The 20403-nt window shown below is 49.0% G+C and overlaps 1 protein-coding gene and 1 long non-coding RNA gene across 3 annotated transcripts in view; one reads left to right on the forward strand and one right to left on the reverse strand.

Moving 5' to 3' along the window:
* The window catches only part of RPS6KA2 (ribosomal protein S6 kinase A2), a 359802-nt gene that overhangs the window by 7127 nt on the left and 332272 nt on the right, over positions 1–20403 (forward strand). The gene's annotated exons all lie outside the window — the stretch shown is intronic.
* On the reverse strand, positions 16796–19219 carry LOC117196263 (uncharacterized). Its single transcript, XR_004476358.2, has 3 exons — positions 18479–19219; positions 17150–17428; positions 16796–17040 (listed from the first exon to the last, which is right to left on the reverse strand). It is a non-coding gene; the product is annotated as an uncharacterized LOC117196263 (long non-coding RNA).

Here is a 20403-nt window from a genome sequence, read left to right on the forward strand (position 1 = left end):
CACAGGGGGGTGACTCAGCATGATTTCACTTGGCCCGTCAGAGGCCATCACCCTTTATACTCTGGAAAACAACAAAACAAAACAAAACAGCCTCAGCAGATCCCATTAGGAAATATTCCCTCAACTACTTGTTTGAGGGGTTCCTGGAAGGGGCCAGGCAGAGAGAACAAGTCTGAGGCACCTGCTCTGTGGGGTCTTGTGGTCCTATTTCCCTGCTCCTTTTGGCAGGTGGTGCGTAGCAAAGCCAGTGGAAATGCTGGGAAATTAGGACACCGAACAGAGTTAAAAGTTTAACGCGGAAGCACACGCCTCGGTGGGCTGGGACACGGCGGTGCAGAGTGGGAGCCTCTGGAAGGTTAGTCCCGGGGTGACCGCAGCCTCCCAACCCTGCGCACAAGAGCCCCGCGGTTGCTCTTGAAGGTGGGGGAGGGGTGCTGTGTGGAAAGGGGAGAGCGAGGCCGGGGGAGCGGCGGCCCGTGGCTCCGGCCTGTTTCCACGTTGCAGAGGTGGAGGTGCTGAGCCTCTTGGTGCTGGTCAGCAACAGCTCCTGCATCCTCGCTCCATCCTTCAGCCTTCCGTCTCCAGGTATTTCAGACACATGGGGGATTTTTAAGCGAGTTTCTAATTTCACAGAACAACCTGTGGAAAAAACATTAGAACTTGTTGCATGTATTTTCTAAAGTGCTTAGATTTCAGGAGTCTGTTTATTAATAAAGACCATTTTCTTCTCTGGTCAACCTTAGAGACCAGATCCAGAGAAGCTGTTTCCAACATTATTGTGGTTTCACCTTATTTCCTCGTGACTCCTGGGGTGTTTCCCTCTCCTCCTAAAATTCTACCCTCGGTTTTCATAGCAGAAATTCTGGCATCTTGGAGGCAGAATGGAGCGGGGGTTGGGTGGCAGTCCTGTTGTCAGCCATCCGTTGGCAGGAGAGCGCTGTTGTCACAGAGACCTGCCCCCGAGGGGTGTGGAACAGGGAGGCAGATGCAGCTCTCAGGGCCGAGTGAGGATGCTTCAGGATGGAATGCCAGCTGCCCGGCCCCTACCCTCTTCTCGGGGGTCAGGGGATGAGTGGGCAGTTCCTCGGGCAGGTGTACCGTGACTCCCAAGCATCTATCAGCGTGACCTCCTTCAATGGCCAGCCACCTGACTTCAGAGCAGCTGCAGCTTGGACGTCTGCAGTTCTCTGCTGGGGAAGAGGGGCGAGGGGCAGGACAGGGACAAGCTTTGGGGGAGCCCTTTAAGCTTGAAGGAGAGAATGACCCAAGAGTGTTTTCAAAGCCCTTTGGCCTAAGTCATGGGAACAGCAAGCTCTCGGCCAGGTCAGGACTGAGCTGCCTGCACCCAGGTCACCTGCAGATGCCAACAGATTGCCTCTTACCTGTCCCGCCCTGGGAATCTAGACAGTTGCATTGCTCCTTAAAAAAAAGAAAGAAGAAACAATCCAAACTGGATTGCATAGAAATGAGACAAGAAGAGTAATGAAACCTCAGAACGAATAAAGCAATTACAAGCAGTGCAATTACAGCTTAAGAAGATGGTTGGGAGTTTGAAAAGAGATGGATAGATGATCTTCCCAGCCTGCTTATTACCTGCCGGCAGTCTGCCTTCACAGCATCCACCTGTCTCTGGGGGCTGGAGTCAGCAAAGGCATGTCGACTATGTCACTGTTTGCATTTGTGTTCCGTGTTGTTTTCTGCCCAGCAAAAGGCAGGAATCCCCCTAAGCCTTACGGAAAGTCTAGAAAAGAGCAACGTCAACACAGTGCATTTTGGAGAAAGGCTAATGCCCTGCACGGCCGTAACCGTAACATTGGCTTCACCAAACGTTAGCACTTACTGGGGCAGACACGAAGGAAAAGGCACGATTTGGGGCTGAAAATTGGTGGAGCGTATCTGATGTGTCAGTGGTGGTTATTTGCAAGAATCAACGTGAGCCAAGAAGCCTGGCTCTGTCATCAGGAGACATCGGCCTTTTCGGTTATCACATCATCCCTAAGTGTCCGCCGTAACCGCTGCTGGAAGCCGGAAGCCGGCTTGCAGCTGTTTTCGGTTTCTGCGATCCTTTCTGCTTCTGTAGCCAAGTCAGCAGGAGCACGTTTCAGAGTGCTTTCTCTCTGAGAATAAAAGGACTACTCCGTGCTAACAGGAACAGTCTCTGGAACCCTGGGCACCCGTGTGGGACGCTGTCTGCTGCCGCCCCATCTTTGGGCGAGCAGAGCGAATTGTTCACATCTTATTGGGTACCAGCTGTCGCCCGTGTGAACAAGCCAGCGGCCTGCGTCTTCCTGACAGCCCTGGGGGGCGGGGCTTTCCCTGCCAGCACAGTGACTTCACGGGTGGTCTTGCCGGGAAAAGGTGCCCACCCTGTCATGGCCAAGAGTAACCTCCTGTGTTGAGATGGTTGCCAAATCATGAAGCAAAACCGCTAGTCAAAGCTGCCCTTTCCCTGCAGCTCAATGCATAGCAGTGGCTTGGAGGAAGCCCTGGGATCAAGTTTGGGTGTGTTTTAGGGCCTCCTGTGTTTGAAGCCCATAGGAATGACCGTGCACCTCTGCCTGCAGAGATGCTCTGTAAGGACCCTGCTTTTAATGTGTCTGATTTATGTCCTCTTCCATCTTCCCAGACTCGGGGACCTGGAAGGGAGGTCTGTTACTTTCCCTATTTTTCAGGTGGTGAAACTGAGGCATCAAAAGTGGTGTAATTTGCTAATTATAGCAGAGAACCAACAAAAAGGGGACTTCAAAGCAAAGCTTTTTCTACTGACTTATTTTCTCTTCCTAAAATCACTGATTGCCCTCAAGATACCTGACGTTAGGTGGTAGATTGTTGGCTAATGGAATCAGGGCCTGGGGTCAAAGGCTATGCTCTGTCCTCTTCTCTGGGTTTAAAACAACATTACAGGTGCCTCGGGGACCCTGCCCCGTGTCCCCGGGGGCTCAGAAGCAGCCTTGCTGTAGCCCCATCTGTTTCCAGTGGCCGCGTGGAGCCCACCGACCCTGCAGTGTCACTCTGCTTCTCTCCCCTTTTCTCTTTTCAAGATTCTCTCTCCTTCTTCCTTCAAATTGGGAAAATAGAAAACTTGATCTTTTTTTATGTGTATGGAAAACACAGGGGAGCTTGAGCTGGAGGTCCTTTTGAAAGATTACACACCCCACCCCTGCTTTTTTGGCCGTTGTCTTTGTCATGGGTGGGATACATTGTTGACTTACTAGAATCACAAAAGTTTCTTACACTTTATTAACATCAAATGGATCATTTGAATAATTATGGTAAGAGAGGATATATATATATATATATATATATATATAGAGAGAGAGAGAGAGAGAGAGAGAGAGAGAGAGAGAGAGAGAGAGGGAGAGAGAGAGAGAGAGAGAGAGGATTTTCCTCCATAATAATGCTGTACATGGGTGGGTAAGATTCAAAGTATGAGATAGAAAATTGTGTAGTGTCTTATCCTTCAGATATTTTGAAGTAAAACAACCCCCTAAAACCCTTGGTCTTGTAACACAGATGCAGCTGGGAGCTGGGTGCGGAGACATGGACTTTGCAATTTATGTGAGTCATACAAATCTCTAGGGAATCATTCAAACACTTCTTTCCGAGATGTGGCACTAAAACAGCCCACAGTGCCAAGTGCACGTTGAGCGAGCGCCTGGCTCATTGCAGCAGACGCCTCCCCGACTGCTCCCTCCTCCGGGCACCTTTGGGGACACCAACCGGGGGTCCCGGCTCCTCCATCCCTAAGTCGGTTCTCACCTTCTGTCTCAGGTAGAATGAACGGAGCAACCGCATGTAACATATACGGAGAAGACAAAAGAAGGATTCCAAGTCCCGATTTGAGGATTCAGACACATAAGTGCCTATTTTTAAAATAATAGGATAAATACAAGAGGATGATTTGTAGCACCCTTCCTAGAACGATGGACGGTCTGAGGTGTATCCCGGGTGGGTGTGGCAGGTTGCCGTGGGCATCACAGCCCACGGCTATACATCTGGCTCAAGCCAGTTCTCCCTCCCCCGCCCCTGTCCTCCCTCTGCCTCCCTTTTCTTAATTCTTTCGGCAAATGTCTACTGAGTGATGGTGCCGAGCCTGGCACTGTGCCAGGCTCCTGCGACTCAGTGATTCAGATAAATGAGGCCAGCTAGAGTCTCCGCAGCACGCACCTTACATCTCAGTGTTCTTGCAAGCGAACAACTGACTAATAAGATCATTCCGTGTAGCAGTGAGGGCTATGGAGGGAGAAAGCAAGGAAACCGAGAGTGATTTGAGCTGGGGCCGGATTAGCAGAGCAGTGGTTAGGGAAGGCCTCATCCAGCGGGTGGAGTTTAGGTTGGGACTTAAACGATGGAAGAGACCAACCCCCCAGACCTGGGGGAAGATGGTTCAAGGCAGAGGCAGCCGCAGGGCAGCTGGGGGGTGGGGGTGGGGTGGGGGGGGTGGGGATGGAGCAGCCCCTGCCTGCAGCAGGCCCAGGCTGGCGGGAGCTGAGGGAAGAGAGGGAGGCCCTGTGAAGGGATGCGGAGACCCGGCAGGCCTTCAGATTTTATTCTGAGTTTTCTGGGAAGCCACTGGCGACTCCTAGGCAGGAAAATGGTGTGACGGCATAGATTTTCTTAAAGCACAGTCCCTCTGGTTGTTGGGTGGGGAAGCAGGGAGTTCGTGGGGAAAGAGTGAAGGCAGGGAGACGGGTTAGGAGGCTGCCGCCGGGTCCCGGCGAGGGGCGGGGTGTCGGGGTGCAGAGTCCCGAGGTGTCGCCGTGTTGCAGTTGGGCCTCTTGTGGCTGTGGTACCGGATCCTTTCCTGGGCTGCAGAAGGAAGTTCCACAGACGGGGCAGCTTAGACAACAGCAGTCCGTTCCCTGGCTCTTCTGGAGGCTGGAGGTCAGATCAAGGTGTCAGCAGGTTGGTTCCCTCTGAGGCTGAGAGGGCGAATTCGCCCCAGGCCTCTGCCCCGGGCCTCTGTGGCGGCCGCGGTCCTTGGGGCTCCTTGATGTGTGGACACATCACGGGTCTCTGCCTCTGTCTTCCCGTGGCCTCTTCCTGTGTGGTTTTCACCTGGCCGTCTTCTGATGAGGACACCAGTCGTATCAGAGCGGGGCCCACCCTGATGACTCTCCTCCTTACTACACCCGCAGAGACCCTGTTTCCAAATAAGGGCACTTTCTGAGGCGCTGGGGCTTAGGGCTTTGACAGATCCTCTGGGGACAGAGTTCAACCCATAACAAATAGGACACTTGGGATTCTCAGTTTTGTTGGGTTCAGGTCTCAAAAGTCGGCCAGAGACCGTGCTTTTCCGGGCGTGAACTAAACCCGTGAACGTCCACGGACTGGATTTCTGTGGCCCTCTCTGGCTCCCCCGTCCCCGCCGGGCCGTGTGCTTAGTCCCATCTGCTGCGCTCTGCCCGGCACACACTTTCACGCGGCAGAGGCTGGGTCACTTTTGAGGCTTGTCTAAGGGCACCAGAGCACAGGCGAGCACCCGAGACTTGGGCCACCCCGAACTCCCGGTGCTGGGGGAGCCCAGTTTGAGACCAGAGAATACTTTGCGGTGGTTTTGCATCAGACCCCTGTCCTCTACCTGCACAACCCTTACCCTGGCCAGTCCTTGTCCCATTTAGAGGGTAGTCAGCTGGGTGTCACACTGACACCAGTGAAAGGGAGGAACACGACACAGGTCCTGTCACTGTGCTGTGGACACCCTCTCGCGCCTTCTCTCAGAGACGGAGCCCGACAAACAGGTCCTTTTCTGACCCGGCCGCCATGCGCCTCTGGGGGCCCAGGTGCAGTCCCCGCGTTGTCCTCTTACGCACCTGTAAGAGCTGCAGCCTCACACCTTTTCATTTCTGTTTTCTTGCTCTGCAGTTAGGTTCCATTCTTGTCCCGTCATCTTTCTTCCTGTAACTTTGAAAGGCCGTGTCTTCCGCAGCTTTCCTGACATCTGACTCGCTCGTCTTCCGCCCTTGGTGGCTGGTAGTCCTGACCTGAGACCGCTGCCTCCCAGTGGCCACTGTAGAAATTAGAACACGTTTGCGGTTCTGCGTCCGGAGCGCTGCTGCTGAAACTGACGAGGAGAAGTCCGGCCCCTTTGCTACTTTGTTACTCTTGGCTTTTCGTGGCACGTTGGAAGCCACCCCCACCACCATTTGCCCAGCCCTGGCACAGGCTGTGCCAGGCAAGCTTCCTGTGGTCCTCGGGCCTGGGCTGCCCCACAGAGGGTCAGCTGTGCCCAAGCTGGGAGGAGGGATGAGAGGGAGGAAGCCGTCCAGCTCCCCGGAGGTGCGGACCCTCCGTGGGCGTCGGGTCCTGTTTGCCGAGCTCGAGAAGCCCCTGCAGATGTTGCGAAGCTGCACGTCAGCATCAGTGGGCCTCGGTGGGCCCAAGAGTCTGCATTTCTAATTGGCTTCCTTCCCAGGGATGAGGTTCTTCTGGTCCTTGGACCACACTCCGAATTCTAATGGGGACGGACCCTCAGAACAAGGGCACGGCACTCAGAGAAGGCGCTTCTAGGAGCAGAGGAGCCACCTGGGGCAGTCTGCGAGGACACTGTCTGTCACTGGCTTCCAAATCCTTTTTTCTCCAAGCAAGGGGTATTGTGGCATCTGCTTTTTTGTTGTTGTTAGTGTCTACTTTTATTGCTATGTCACAAATATTTTGCTAAACATGTGACTAATACTAATTTTATTCAGTGGTTCAGCTGATGATCTCCTGGGGAGGTAGGCTTTTGTCCTTTTCTATTTTAATTATTACTAGTTTTAAATAACACAAACTGGGACTTCCCTGGAGGCGCAGTGGTTAAGAATCTGCCTGCCAATGCAGGGGACGCGGGCCCGTTGCGGAGCACAGGCTCCGGACGCACAGGCCCAGCATCCATGGCTCACGGGTCCAGCTGCTCCACGGCATGTGGGATCCTCCCGGACCGGGGCACGAACCCGTGTCCCCTGTATCGGCAGGCGGACTCTCAACCACTGCGCCACCAGGGGAGCCTGGCACAAACTTTTAATCTCACAGTTCTGGAGCGCAGACATCCACCGTCACTTACATGGGGCCGTAATCATCGTGCTGGCAGACGTGTGTTCCTTGTGGGAACTGCGGGGAGAATCCGTTTCCATGTCTCCTCCCACTTCCCAGCCGCCCACACTTCTTGCCTGGTGGCTCCTCCTCTATCTGCAGAGCCAAGCACTCTCTCTCCTCTCTGACTCCTGCTTCCTTGCTCTGACTGTGACCTTCTGCCTCCCTCTTTTAAGGACACTTGTGTTACACTGGGATGGCATTCGTTTTTAAACCGCTAAACTCAAAAGTCTCCGTTCTAAGACGAGAAGTAAGACAGTTTAGTTTACATTTAGAAAATCAATGTAAAGTAACTAAACTCTCAGATATGGTGTATTTCCCCATTTCTCCTTACTCCATCTTCTTTTATTTTTCTTAAAAGTTACTCTAGGAATAGTAAACATTTATCCACTTATTTATCTAAGAAATATTTCTTCAGCATCTGTCCTGTAAAAGCAGTTTACAAGACCCGGTGATGAATGACACGTGTCCACTGGTTTCAGGGTGTTTGTTGTGTAGGAGCAGTGATAACTATGGTACAAAGTATACAGTGATAAATGCATAAAATGATGCAGAAAGGTACTTTATTTTATTTATTTTTTTTAACATCTTTATTGGAGTATAATTGCTTTACAATGGTGTGCTAGTTTCTGCTGTATAACAAAGTGAATCAGTTATACATATACATATGTCCCCATATCTCCTCCCTCTTGCGTCTCCCTCCCTCCCATCCTCCCTATCGAACCCCTCTAGGTGGTCACAAAGCACTGAGCTGATCTCCCTGTGCTATGTGGCTGCTTCCCACTAGCTATCTATTTTACATTTGGTAGTGTGTATATGTCCATGCTTCTCTCTCGCTTTGTCACAGCTTACCCTTCCCCCTCCCCATATCCTCAAGTCTATTCTCTAGTAGGTCTGTGTCTTTATTCCTGTCCTGCCCCTAGGTTCATCAGAACCCTTTTTTTTTGATTCCATATATATGTGTTAGCATACGGTATTTGTTTTTCTCTTTCTGACTTACTTCACTCTGTATGACAGACTGTAGGTCCATCCACCTGACTACAAATAGCTCAATTTCGTTTCTTTTTATGGCTGAGTAATATTCCATTGTATACATGTGCCACATCTTCTTTATCCATTCATCTGTTGATGGACACTTAGGTTGCTTCCATGTCCTGGCTATTGTAAATAGAGCTGCAGTGAACATTTTGGCACATGACTCTTTTTGAATTATAGTTTTCTCAGGGCATATGCTCAGTAGTGGGATTGCTGGGTCGTGTGGTAGTTCTAGTTGCAGTTTTTTAAGGAACCTCCATCCTGTTCTCCATAGTGGCTGTATCAATTCACATTCCCACCAACAGTCAAGAGGCTTCCCTTTTCTCCACATCCTCTCTGGCATTTATTGTTTGTAGATTTTTTTATTTTTATTTTTTTTATTTTTTGCGGTACGCGGGCCTCTCGCTGCTGTGGCCTCTCCCGTTGCGGAGCACAGGCTCCGGACGCGCAGGCTCAGCGGCCACGGCTCACGGGCCCAGCCGCTCCGTGGCATGTGGGATCTTCCCGGACGGGGGCACGAACCCACATCCCCTGCATTGGCAGGCGGACTCTCAACCACTGCCACCAGGGAAGCCCTTTGTTGAGTTTTTTGGTTAATTTTTCGGTGAATATTTTTTGCTTAAGTATTTTTAGGTGAAGTGTGTAAACTGTACGTTTCACTCCTAAATATTTCAATATGCCTCTCTCAAAAGGAAGAATGTTTTCCTGCATAAGCACAATGCCCATCGTGACTGAGAGGTTGATGCTTTCCTTCTGCCTTCGCCAAAACCGCTGAATCAGGAAGGTCAAAAGCACTTCACTTTATAAGTTAAAAGCTACCCACCCTTCTCTCCATGTCATTTTACTTCCTTGAAAAAAAATCAGTTTAGCTAAATTGTACCTCTGTTGGACAGAGCATTGATTTCTAGCTGTTAATTTTAACTGAGAGCATTCGCTGCTGACCTCCTCCTCCTACAAGGCTTTTAAGGATGGGGGTGCCCAGCCCATGACTCAGGCCTTCTGTGTCTACCACGCGGGGATTTGGGGTTTGTGACCTGCAGCCTTTGCCAATGAGTTTCTGCTCATGCAGAGTCAGCGCTGGCTCTGTGTGCCTTGGAAGCAGGAGTAAAAACTAGCTCTTAAGCTAACTGTGAATTAGGACAAATTCTGCTTCTTGAGTGTCACTTCTCACATGCAGGCTGTATTTAATTCTGAGGGGAAAAACACTTGGATAGGTTATCAGTAAAATCAGTAAGCAAACAATTAACAACAAAATGCTTTGTTGTTCTGGTTCTGCTTAGGATGTAGAAAAACAGAACATCGTCAACAATGAGAAAAAACCAGGTAACCTGCAAAGTTATAACTTTCCTTGAGCCCATCAGAGAGCAAGGCGACCAGTGAACTTCACCCTAAAGGATGACAAGCCCCTTCAGGGAGGGCTGGGGCATGATCTGTTTCTCCTGGGCAGAGAACAGGTAGAAGATACGGCCACCATGAAAGTGGGTGAGAAGGAGACAACCGAGTGTGGGCTCGTGCACCAGCCTAGAATCCAGGGGCCCCAGGTACGGGATCCCACCCTCCCTCACATGTTCTCTCCGCGGGCCTTCCCTGGAGGTATGTGGTGTAAGGTCAGGGCCTGCCTTGAGGGAGCCCCTCAGTATGCATGGCACAAACCCCTACCCAGCACATGATGCAAACGCCTAAGACACTGGGAGGGCGTAGGACACAGAAAGCATAAAATATAAAAGAAGAAATAGATGTGACTTCTAAAAAACTAGATTTCTGTCCTTGAAAAGACACATCAGAAAAATTAAAAGGCTGGCCACAGACTAGGAGAAAATATTTTCAAAACACATAACTGGTAAAGGACTTATATCCAGATTACATAAGGAACTCTTAAAACTAGAAATAAGAAGACTAACACCCAGTAAAAACTGGCAAACTATTGGAACAGGTATTCTAACAGTGAAATCTAAGAATGGCAAATGAGCACATGAAAAGGTGCTCAACATCCTTAGTCACTTGGGAAAATGCAAAACCACAGTGAGATACCACCTCATACATAGTAAGATTAAAGGTCCAACAATATCACGTTCTTGAAAAACTGTGGAGCAACTGGAACTCTCTTGCATTGTGGGTGGGAATGCAAAATGGTGCAGCACTTCAGAACACAGCTGGCAGCTTCTCATAAAGTAAACATACACTCACCATACGAGCCAACGCTTCCACCCTTAGGTATTTACTCAAGAAAAATAAAATCTTGTGTCCACACGAGTACTTATATGTGAACATTTACAGGAGTTTTACTCATAATAACAAAAAGCTGGAACTAGTTCAGATGTCCACCAACTTGTGAATGGATAAACAAATTGTGTCACATCTCTACAAAGGGGATATTTCTCAGCAAAAAAAAAAAGAACTAAAAAGAACATGCAGCAACATGGCTGCATCTCAAAGTTCTTATGCCAGTGAGAGAAGCCAGACCCCAGAGACAGCATACTCTAGGATTCCATTATAGAGGGACAGAAATGAGATCGGTGGTTTCCAGAGAATGTGGACTGCAGAAGGGCATTGACCCCAAAGGGACGTGAGCGAGCTTTTAGGATGAAGGACGTGTTGTGTATCTTGATTGTCGTGATGGTTACATGACCAGATGAATCTGTCAGAATTCATTGACTTGCATACTTAAAGGAAGTGAATTGTTCTGTAGACAATTTATATTTCAATAAACCTGACTTTAAAAAGGTATAAACTCTGGGGAGCTACAGTTTGAAAGATTATGTAATAAAGGAAAAGTCCACACTTGCAGCCATAAACTCCACGAATGAGGCCCTCCTCAGTACGGACTGTGGATGGGTGAATCTGTGCTGCTTCTGACCCTTCCCTTTGTTGATTACGAATGGTCTCTCAGATCACCTGGCTGGACCTATTTCATACCTTCGCAGCCGTGTGACCCTCTCTGTGCTTCAGTTGCATCATGAGTGAGTGAGGATAACACTTGTATCCACTTCATGTTTTGAGGATTGAATGAGGTAATACTGTGCAAGTGCTTGGCTAACGGCCTGCATACAGTAAGCCCTCAGTAAATGTTCATGCTAAGATTACTGACCTCGTCATGGAAGGAAAAGCTTGCGGAACATCTCAGCTAGGCAAATTAACTTGCTCTTACCTAAGGGAGCATGCTGTTTTCAAATACATTGGCAAGATGTACTTACAATGAGAGATTTTAATGTGAAGGTTACAGAATTCTGCTCTAAGACACTGGGCAGTGCTTTCTGCTCTAAGACACTGGACACAGTGCTTTCCCAGAATTTACTTCCTTTAATTATGAGGGCTTGAAAGTAATAAAGGTTCACTTAGAAAATACTATGCATCGGTCATGGTTTTTATTAATTCAGGCTGTTTGTTTTTCCACTGAATTCAAATTAATGACAGTGAACATTCAAAGACAAAAGTTTAGGAACACATCTGTCAACTTTCTGGTTCCTATACATTTTTTAATGTTGAAATGGTGGGACATTTCGATTTTCCTGGCACACTTTTTGAGACTTTCTGAAGTTCAGAAAAAATTTGTTTTCAAGATGAAACTAGTTTCTCTTGAGTTGACCTAACAGAGAAAACACCAACGTGATTCCCACTTTTCTGCTGTTTATTACTTTTAAGAGCTGGTTGTTTCCTGTGTGTTGTGTTACGGTCTCTAGAAGCAGTAGTGGTGGACCAGGGGCAGAATGCCCAGGGCTCCAGGCCTAGAATCTAGGGCCTGTCAGAAGTGGATTCGAACTGAATTCAAATCCTGGCTTGGCTTCTACAAGTTCGAGTAATTGCAAATAGGCATCAACAGTCTAGGTTCTACTCCAGCTCCACTGGGTGATGCCCCAGCTTCATGCCCAGCATGTCCAAATCTGACTCCTTGTGACCCCTCCTCTTCCTGTCTTCTCTAGGCTTGCAAATGCCGTCACCACTCTTTTCTTCCTGTGTATTCTCTTTCCTTTAATCATTAAAAGTATTCCCAGGTCTCTCTCAAAGCCAAACCAGGAATCTGGTATGCATCTTGTATTCCACCTCTGTTATACGATTCATCCCACCCATTACTGTGTACACATTTCCTGTCTGTCTGTCCATCTGTCTATCCATCCATCCATCTATTGTCTATCTGTCCATTATCCGTTATTTATCTATCCATCCACCTATTGTCTCTGTACTGATATCTGTTTATCCACCTATTATCTATCCATCCATTATCTATCTATGCATCTGTTATCTATCTATCATTTGTGTATCTGTCTATCCATCCATTTATCTGCTATATATCAATCTATTATCTACCTACCTATCCATAGGTAATCACATAATTATGTGATTATATGTATGTATGGTGGAATATCATTTGTTTGAAATACTTGCTGTTGTCATTGCCATTCTCAGTTTTAGAATTTCTCTGTATAGTCTTTAGCTACTTGACTAGGCACAGGGAAGATGAGAATGAACATTGCAAGGAAAGAAGAAAGAGGATGTGTGTCCTAAGGGAACTCCCGCCAGGAAGGGTGAAACCTCTTCTGCAGGAGGACCACTGCTGTCAAGAGGTGCAGAGAAGGACAAGAGAGTCAACTCAAGGGCTTTGTTCTCGTTGCGCGTAGAGTTGATCCCTTTTCTTTTGGCGGGGGAAGGGGAGGTGTGATGGTTGTATAGAGACACGCAAAGAGGTTTAAGGGTAAAGTTGAGTGGGAGGGGTATTTATCGCCTCTCCCGGCCGGCCCTAGAGTCCACTTGCTTCTTCAGGGAAGCTCTGTGGTCATGATCTCCAGGGTCGAGGAAGGTCCTGAGGGAATGGTCTGACAGGGCCTCTGGTTTCAGCTGCCTGGAACTCAAGACTCTGAGATGAACACCTGCCTTCCAGTTAGTCTCACAGGAGTGCTCTCTGGGTCCCCACTTGTGGGGATGAAGGGAAAGATTGGGCAGAGGGAAAGGTTGTACACACGTGTGCAGTCACAGCACAGGCTTCACCAATCCTAATAGGAGGGAGGGACTGGGTCATTGCACCCCATCCCTGGATGTGGGATACCCCAGGAATGGGGCGAGATTTGGGTGAGGGGTTTCTCTGAGCTGAAGGCAATTCCTTGGAAGGTGTTAGTACCCCCAACAGCTGGAGGGGGTATGTGCTCCCATCCTGCAGGGGTGGGGTCGGCGATCTGGGCAGCATCTCCCAGTCTGCAGTCAGGCACCTGGTGATTCCATGGTTTCAGGGAGGCCTTTCCTTATAGATGTTAACACCCCCACTGCATGGCATGGTCCAGCTCCAAAGACGAGAGAGGGTCTGGCCATGCGCATTTCGTGGTCAGGGCTCTAGTGAGATGGAAGGAGTATGGGAAACGGTTTTAGTGTAGAAGGGAAGGGGAAAGTAGAAAAAATACCGAAAATATCAAATAAAAGATATTAAAATTTGGCACAGAAGTCAGGATGGAAGCCCACGGGTCTGGGATCCCACCCCGGACCTGGAGAGGGGAGGTAAGGCAGCAGCGCCAACTCCAGACCTGCTTTCAGGATCTAGAGCTGAGAGAGCAGGGACTGGGTGGATGAAAAGCACACCTGTGGGAATGCAGACTGGTGTGAACTTACTGAACTGCACCTCCAGGACAACAATCCTTGTTTCACTTGCCTTGCAGAAGGATGCCCATGAACTTGGTGTATATTATTTCTCGTGCATGTATTGAGAGAGATACTTCATACTTTGGATCAATGATGTCATTCTTTGGGGGGGATAGTTTTAAAATTGTGGTAAAATACACGTAAGATTTACTATCTTAACCATTTTAAAGGGTACAGTTTAGTGGCGTTACGTACATTTGCATTGCTGTGCAACCATCACCACCAACCATGCAAGAAGGTTTCTTTATTTTGCAAAACTGAAGCTCTGTCCCCATTGAACAATAACTCTCCATCCCCTCTTCCGTCACTCTCTCCCCCACAAGAAATAGACATTATTTTACTGTCTGTATGATCTCGACCACTTGTGTAAGTGGAATCATACAGTTTTTGTCCTTTTGTGACTGGCCTGTTTCACTGAGCATCATGTCCTTTAAGTTCATCCATGTTGTAGCAGGTGTCAGAATTTCCTTCCTTTTTAAGGCTGAATAATATTCCATTGTGTGTATAGACCACATTTTGTTCAGCTATTAGTCTGTCGACAGATTGGGTTGCTTCTGTCTTTTGGCTCTTGTGAATAATGCTGCTGTGAACATGGGTGCACAGACATTTGAATCTCTGCTTTCACTTCTTTTGTGTCTATAACCAGAAGTAGAATTACTGTACCATCTGATAATTATATTTTTAATTTTTTGAGGAACCTCCATACGGTTTTTCACAACAGTTGCACTATTTTACGTTTCCAGCACCAATGCACAAGTGTTCTAATTTCTCCACATCCTTGCCAACATTTGCTATTTTCTGTTGTTTTTTTTTTCCCTCTACGGTAGGCATCCTACTGGCTGTGAGGTGGTATCTCATTGGGGTTTGATTTTCATTTCTGCAATGATTGGTGATGTTCACCATCTTTTCATGTGCTTATTGACCTTTTGTGTATCTTTTTTGGAGAAATGTCTATTTCAGTCCTCTGTCCAGTTTTTAACAGGAATTTTTTTGTTGTTGAGTTGTAAGAATTATTTAACATTCTGGGGATCAGCCTCTTAACTGGTATATAATCTGCAAATATTCTCTCCCATTCCCTGGGTTGCCTTTTCACTCTGTTGAGTGTGTCCTTTGATACTCAGAAGTTTAAATTTCGAGGTGGTCCAATGCACCTATTTTTTCTTTGTTGCTGTTCTTTTGGTGTCATATCCAAGAAGTCATCGCCAAATCTCATGCCGTGAAGCTTTTCCCTGTTTTCTTCTTTAGAAGTTTATAGTTTTAGGTTTTATGTTTAGATCTTTGATCTGTTTTGAGTCAACTTTTGTATATGGTGTAAGGTAAGGCTTCTTTCTTTAGCGTGTGGATATCTTGTTTCTCCAACACCATTTGTTGAATCAACGATGTCACTTTTTAAGGTACGTTGAACGTTTTTGTCTCTGACCTTCGTAAGGTTTTTTTGTGATAAATTTATTCTCATGAGCAAAGCCCTTTCTTCGCTTCTACCATGGGAATAGTAAATGCAAAAAGATTTCTGGAAGAAAGAGTCAGGGAAAAAGCAGGGTATGGGGTGAAACTAGATGGTTTGTCATGTGGTCCTGGGGACGGTGCTACGGCAGCATCTTGCTTGAATTCTGTCCTGGGGCAAAGGTTGGGGTGTGGAGTCCAGGAGGAAGGGCTAGAAGGGCAGGCTGGTGGGGGTCGCCTTCCATGCCATTCTGGCTGTTGGGCACAGATTCTGCTCCCACATCCTATGGCCATCAGAGGAGTCACCACTGGCAACAATACGGGCTAAGGCTGGACCAGGACAGGGTGAGCACGGGCATCACGTGCTGGATCCGGGTGCTGACTTTCTCCATTGTGAGGTTTTATCCGTGGGGTTTTATGTTTTCCCTCCAGTGTGTGTTCGTGGTTCGTGGTACCACATTCTGTGAGGTTGACTTGCAGCATGACATCTCTTCTATGGAATATAGGCATCTGTGTGGTTCTTAAATACGTTTGTATCTACCCTACATGCCAAGAGGAATCTGACCCACGTCATTAACGATGCTCCCAACACAATAGCCTGAAACTGAAAACCAGATCAAGGTGATGGGGAAGATGAAGGCAGAGAGTGAAACAGCAGATAAGTGTGCACCATCCCATCCTCCCACCTGTTAAAGGAGGGCTTAGAATTTAACTCTGAGCTTCCCGGAGGCTGATGCGAAAGGGGAGACATTATCAGTTATGCAATTCACAGCATCTACACATTAAAACACAGGAGAATATAGCCTTTCTTAGAGCTGTGTGGTCTGAAGTTAATTCTTCCGTTATGTGCCCATCAAGGGTATCCTGTATAAGGCAGTGGACATCACTCTCAGAAATAAATCTCCGCAGTGAATATAGCATTGAATTTTCTATAATCCCTCATATAGTATTTATAGATATAATCTGAGAATTTACGGCAAAACAGAGGTCAGTGAACAGTTTCATGGGAGACAAGGCATGTGGTACAAGGTGGAGCCTGTGATTTCTCCAGCTTAATTTAGGGGCAACTTTATACCTTGTAGAAAAGTGCATGGGTGGAACACTTTTCTGGCAATCTCCAAGGAAAGCGATTTACCTACTAAGCTTTTGTAAGAGCCAATCAGAGTTCTCTGCATGCAGGAGGGTGGCAGAGTCCTCCTGGAATCGTGCACCCCTGACTCAAATCCTTGACCTTCCTTTCTGAGGACGTGGGCTCGCGTTCCCCATGGTGTTAGTACCCTGCTTGGGACACGGTAGGGGCTGGACAACTAACCGCTCTTTGGGTTGATTGTATATAACAGAGTTGAACATTCTAAACGTAACAAAGATGTGGAAATAGTCAACAGGTATTACTACTTTTCTGTTTCTTCAGAAGAAACAGAAACCTTCCGATGAATTTTTAGATTACAAACATAAACACATACTGACTTAGAGTTGATTCGGAGAAAACAAGGGACAGATGGGCGATGCTCCACTTACTCCAGCCACTTAATAACCTTTGCATCTGTTGTCCCCAGTAAAGCTTAAAATACCCACCAACCTAGAAAATTTGCCCAAAGAGAACATCTGTTTACGTCCAAAGTGTTATTTAATGACTCATTGTTGTATTTGCCTTGATGCATTCTTTCAGGTTAATTGAATCCCGTTGTCTTTATTTTCTCTCAAGATTGCTGACCTTAAATGCAGGACAGTAGGGTGACAGCCACACCAAGGGCCCCGGTCTTTCCTGCGGGGAGATTTGGTTTGCAGGGTCTAGGGTCCCCCACACCAGGGTGACGTCCGGCTGAGTCCGGGCAGGGGTGGGTGTCTCTTGAAACATGCCACTACCTAAAATAAGAGTTCCAAGTTACCTCCTTTTAGAAAACTTTGCCTTCTGCGCAGTCCCAGCTCCCTAGACTCAGGGGTCACGGGCTGTGGGGAAAAGCAGCAAGTTCACCTTGGCTTCTGTTCCCCGGGGTCTGGTCCTGTCCCTTCCCGGCCAGTCGGCAGGTGCACACACGCTTTCCGTTGTCCGCCCAGGACCTCCAGCCCAGGCTTCTCCATTCACTTGGAGATCCAGCAAGTCAGCAGGCTGGGCGGGCAGGGGCAGGGCGCTGGGACTGCAAGGCCGCAGGTGATTCTGATGCCTGTGATGCTTTGGCTTTTAACTGTCGCAATGGGACAAGTTCAAGGTTACGCACAGGCACATGCGCACACACAGCCAGAAAGACTTGACCTGAAATCAGATTAAATACTCAAGTTTTATTTCAAGTGCAGTTGGGAAATGTGTCCCTGCAGCATCTTACAAAATGAAAATCTGATTCTACCTGCTGACACAGCCCAGGGCTAACAGGCTGGACGGGCCGCAGGCTGGCGTGAGTCACCCAGCAAAGGGGGCTGTGGGCTGTTCTGTACTTAGTGGCAGAGGATGGCCTTAGTTCAGCACAGGTTTTGGTTCAAGCCACACTTTCATCGCTGGTCCATGCGCAGCTCTCCTGACTTGTTTACTGATTTATTTATTTTCTACAAACATTCTTATACACAACTCCTGGAGTATATGCAGAAGAGTTTCTCCTGGATGTGTTGTGTGTGTACAAGTACACACACACACACACACACACACACACACACACACACACGCACGCACGCACTACCTGAGATGGAATTGCTGAATAGCACGCACATGGAGAATGTAATTATTCACTTTAGGAGGAATGCCATGCCATCTTCTAAATCCGTTGTGCTAATTTTCACGCCAACAGCAAAACACAAGAAATTCTGGGGCTCACCACCCTCTCCCACACTTGGTATAGTCAGACTTTAAAATTTTTTTGCCAGTTAAATGGGTAGAACTGCACTGCTCAAATAAAGTTTACGTCCTTTTGTATTCGTAGTTGCTACATTGATTTGTCTCCTGTGAAATGCCTCTTCATGCCCTTTGTGCTGCATAGTTTCTGTTTTTATACATACATTTATTCAGGAAGATTTTAAGCGATGGGGGACTAACATAATGGACTTGTCTCATCCACTGCACGGCTTCAACAAGTGTCCCTCAGAAAACCTGGTTCACTTCCCCCACCCCTTTCCCCTGAGCCCAACTTCTCCAGATGGTTTTGAAGAGATTCACTACCACATCATTTCAGCTACAGCTACTTCAGGCAATGTCTCTAACGATAAGATGTGTCTCTTTCAAAACACACACACGTGCAGAAATCCAGCATAGTGACTACAAGTTCACAGTTTGTCAATATCATCAAGGGTCAGGTCTGCAACTTTCCCCAGTTACCTCATTTTTAATACTTTGCTTGAAGTAGGATCCAGGTGAGGTCGTATCTTGTGACTGGTTGACAGGTCTGTTAAGTCTCACTTAATCTGCAATCTCCTTCCCACCTGTTGTTTTTATTGCCTTTTAATTTGCTAAAGAAACCGGATTAGTTGTCCTGTAGCGTTTCCAGTGTTCTGAATCTTACTTCCTCCTTACGGTGTCGCCGGACGGGTTCCCCTGTCCCCTGTATCTCCTGTAATTTGGAAGTTGCATCGTGAGTCTTACTGATATTCAGGTTTGACTTTCTGAAGACCTCGCTGGTGGAGACACACAGTGAGTGAGGCAGACAGGTGATGTTCTTGTGCTGATTTCCTCATTGGCTGAGAGCAGCCCACAAATACAGCGGCTGGATGGCGTGGTGGGGACCACGCTGGACGTGACCTGGGCACAGCACAGGAGCCCCAGGACCAGGAGTGTGACTTAGGCTCGGCCCTGAAAGCCGTCTGTGCTGGTTCGCTCGGGCTCCATAGACGTACACCAGAGACTGGGCGGTGGATGAACAACAGAAACCTGTATTTCTCGCAGTTCTGGAGGCTGGGAGTCCAAGGTCACGGTGCTGGCAGGCGGGCTCCCCTGAGCCTCTGTCCTTGGCCTGCTGCTGCCGCCTGCTCTTGCCTTTTCGTGGGCTCGTCCTTCTGCCCACAGTGTCTGTCTCTCTGCATCTGGGTCCTCACCGCCTCTTCCTAGAAGGACACCAGTCACGTTGGATCAGGGCCAGCCTAATGAGCTCATTCTACCTTAATCACCTCTTTAAAGACCCTATTTCCAAATACGGTCACATTCTGAGGTCTTGGGAGTTAGGACCCCAGTTTGGGGGACACACTTCAGCTTCTAAGGCTAGAAAATGTCGAGCAGTGCACAGTTATGAGCTGATTTCCTTACAATTGATTCGAGCTGTGAGGACAAGCCCGCCAAGGTGCAGGGGAGGCAGGGCGCCGGCCAGGAGGCCACTGCTGCTCCGGAAGAGGCACCAGCGCGGAAGCCTGGGAGCAGCGGCTGGTGCTGGAGATAAAGGGTGAGGCCTCGACCCGGCGGACGCCCCGGGTGTGGTGGGGGAGAGGAATTCAAGGAGGGGCCTACACTGTTAACTGGGAAGGGGGACAGCGGAGAAAAGTCTGAGAGAGAAGACTTTCAGAGTTGTGGTGTGAACACCTTAAGACGTCCGTTAATGACCAGCAGAGAAGCCAAGGATTAGCTCCAGAGAGAGGTCTTGGAAAGGTCAGGAAGCAGTAGAGTAGGTGAGGCTCAGTCCTCTCCCCTACATCCAGAGCTTTCTTCCTGCCACCTGCGCCCCGGGGCCGCCACCCCTCCACCCCTCCACCCCTCCACCCCTCCACCCCTCCACCCCTCCACCCCTCCACCCCACCACCCCTCCACCCCCACCCCTCCACCCCTCCACCCCTCCTCCCCTCCACCCTACCACCCCACCACCCCTCCAACCCTCCACCCCTCCACCCCACCACCCCTCCACCCCTCCACCCCACCACCCCTCCACCCCTCCACCCCCCACCCCACCACCCCTCCACCCCTCCACCCCTCCACCCCAACACCCCTCCACCCCTCCACCCCTCCACCCCTCCACCCCTCCACCCCACCACCCCTCCTCCCCACCACCCCTCCACCCCTCCACCCCACCACCCCTCCACCCCTCCACCCCTCCACCCCTCCACTCCACCACTCCTCCTCCCAACCACCCCTCCACCCCTCCACCCCAACACCCCTCCACCCCTCCACCCCTCCACCCCTCCACCCCTCCACCCCTCCTCCCAACCACCCCTCCTCCCAACCACCCCTCCAGCCCACCACCCCTCCACCCCTCCACCCCTCCACTCCACCACCCCTCCTCCCAACCACCCCTCCTCCCAACCACCCCTCCACCCCTCCAC

Source organism: Orcinus orca, chromosome 12 (genome assembly GCF_937001465.1).
Source record: "Orcinus orca chromosome 12, mOrcOrc1.1, whole genome shotgun sequence".
In the NCBI taxonomy this organism is placed as follows: Eukaryota; Metazoa; Chordata; class Mammalia; order Artiodactyla; family Delphinidae; genus Orcinus; species Orcinus orca.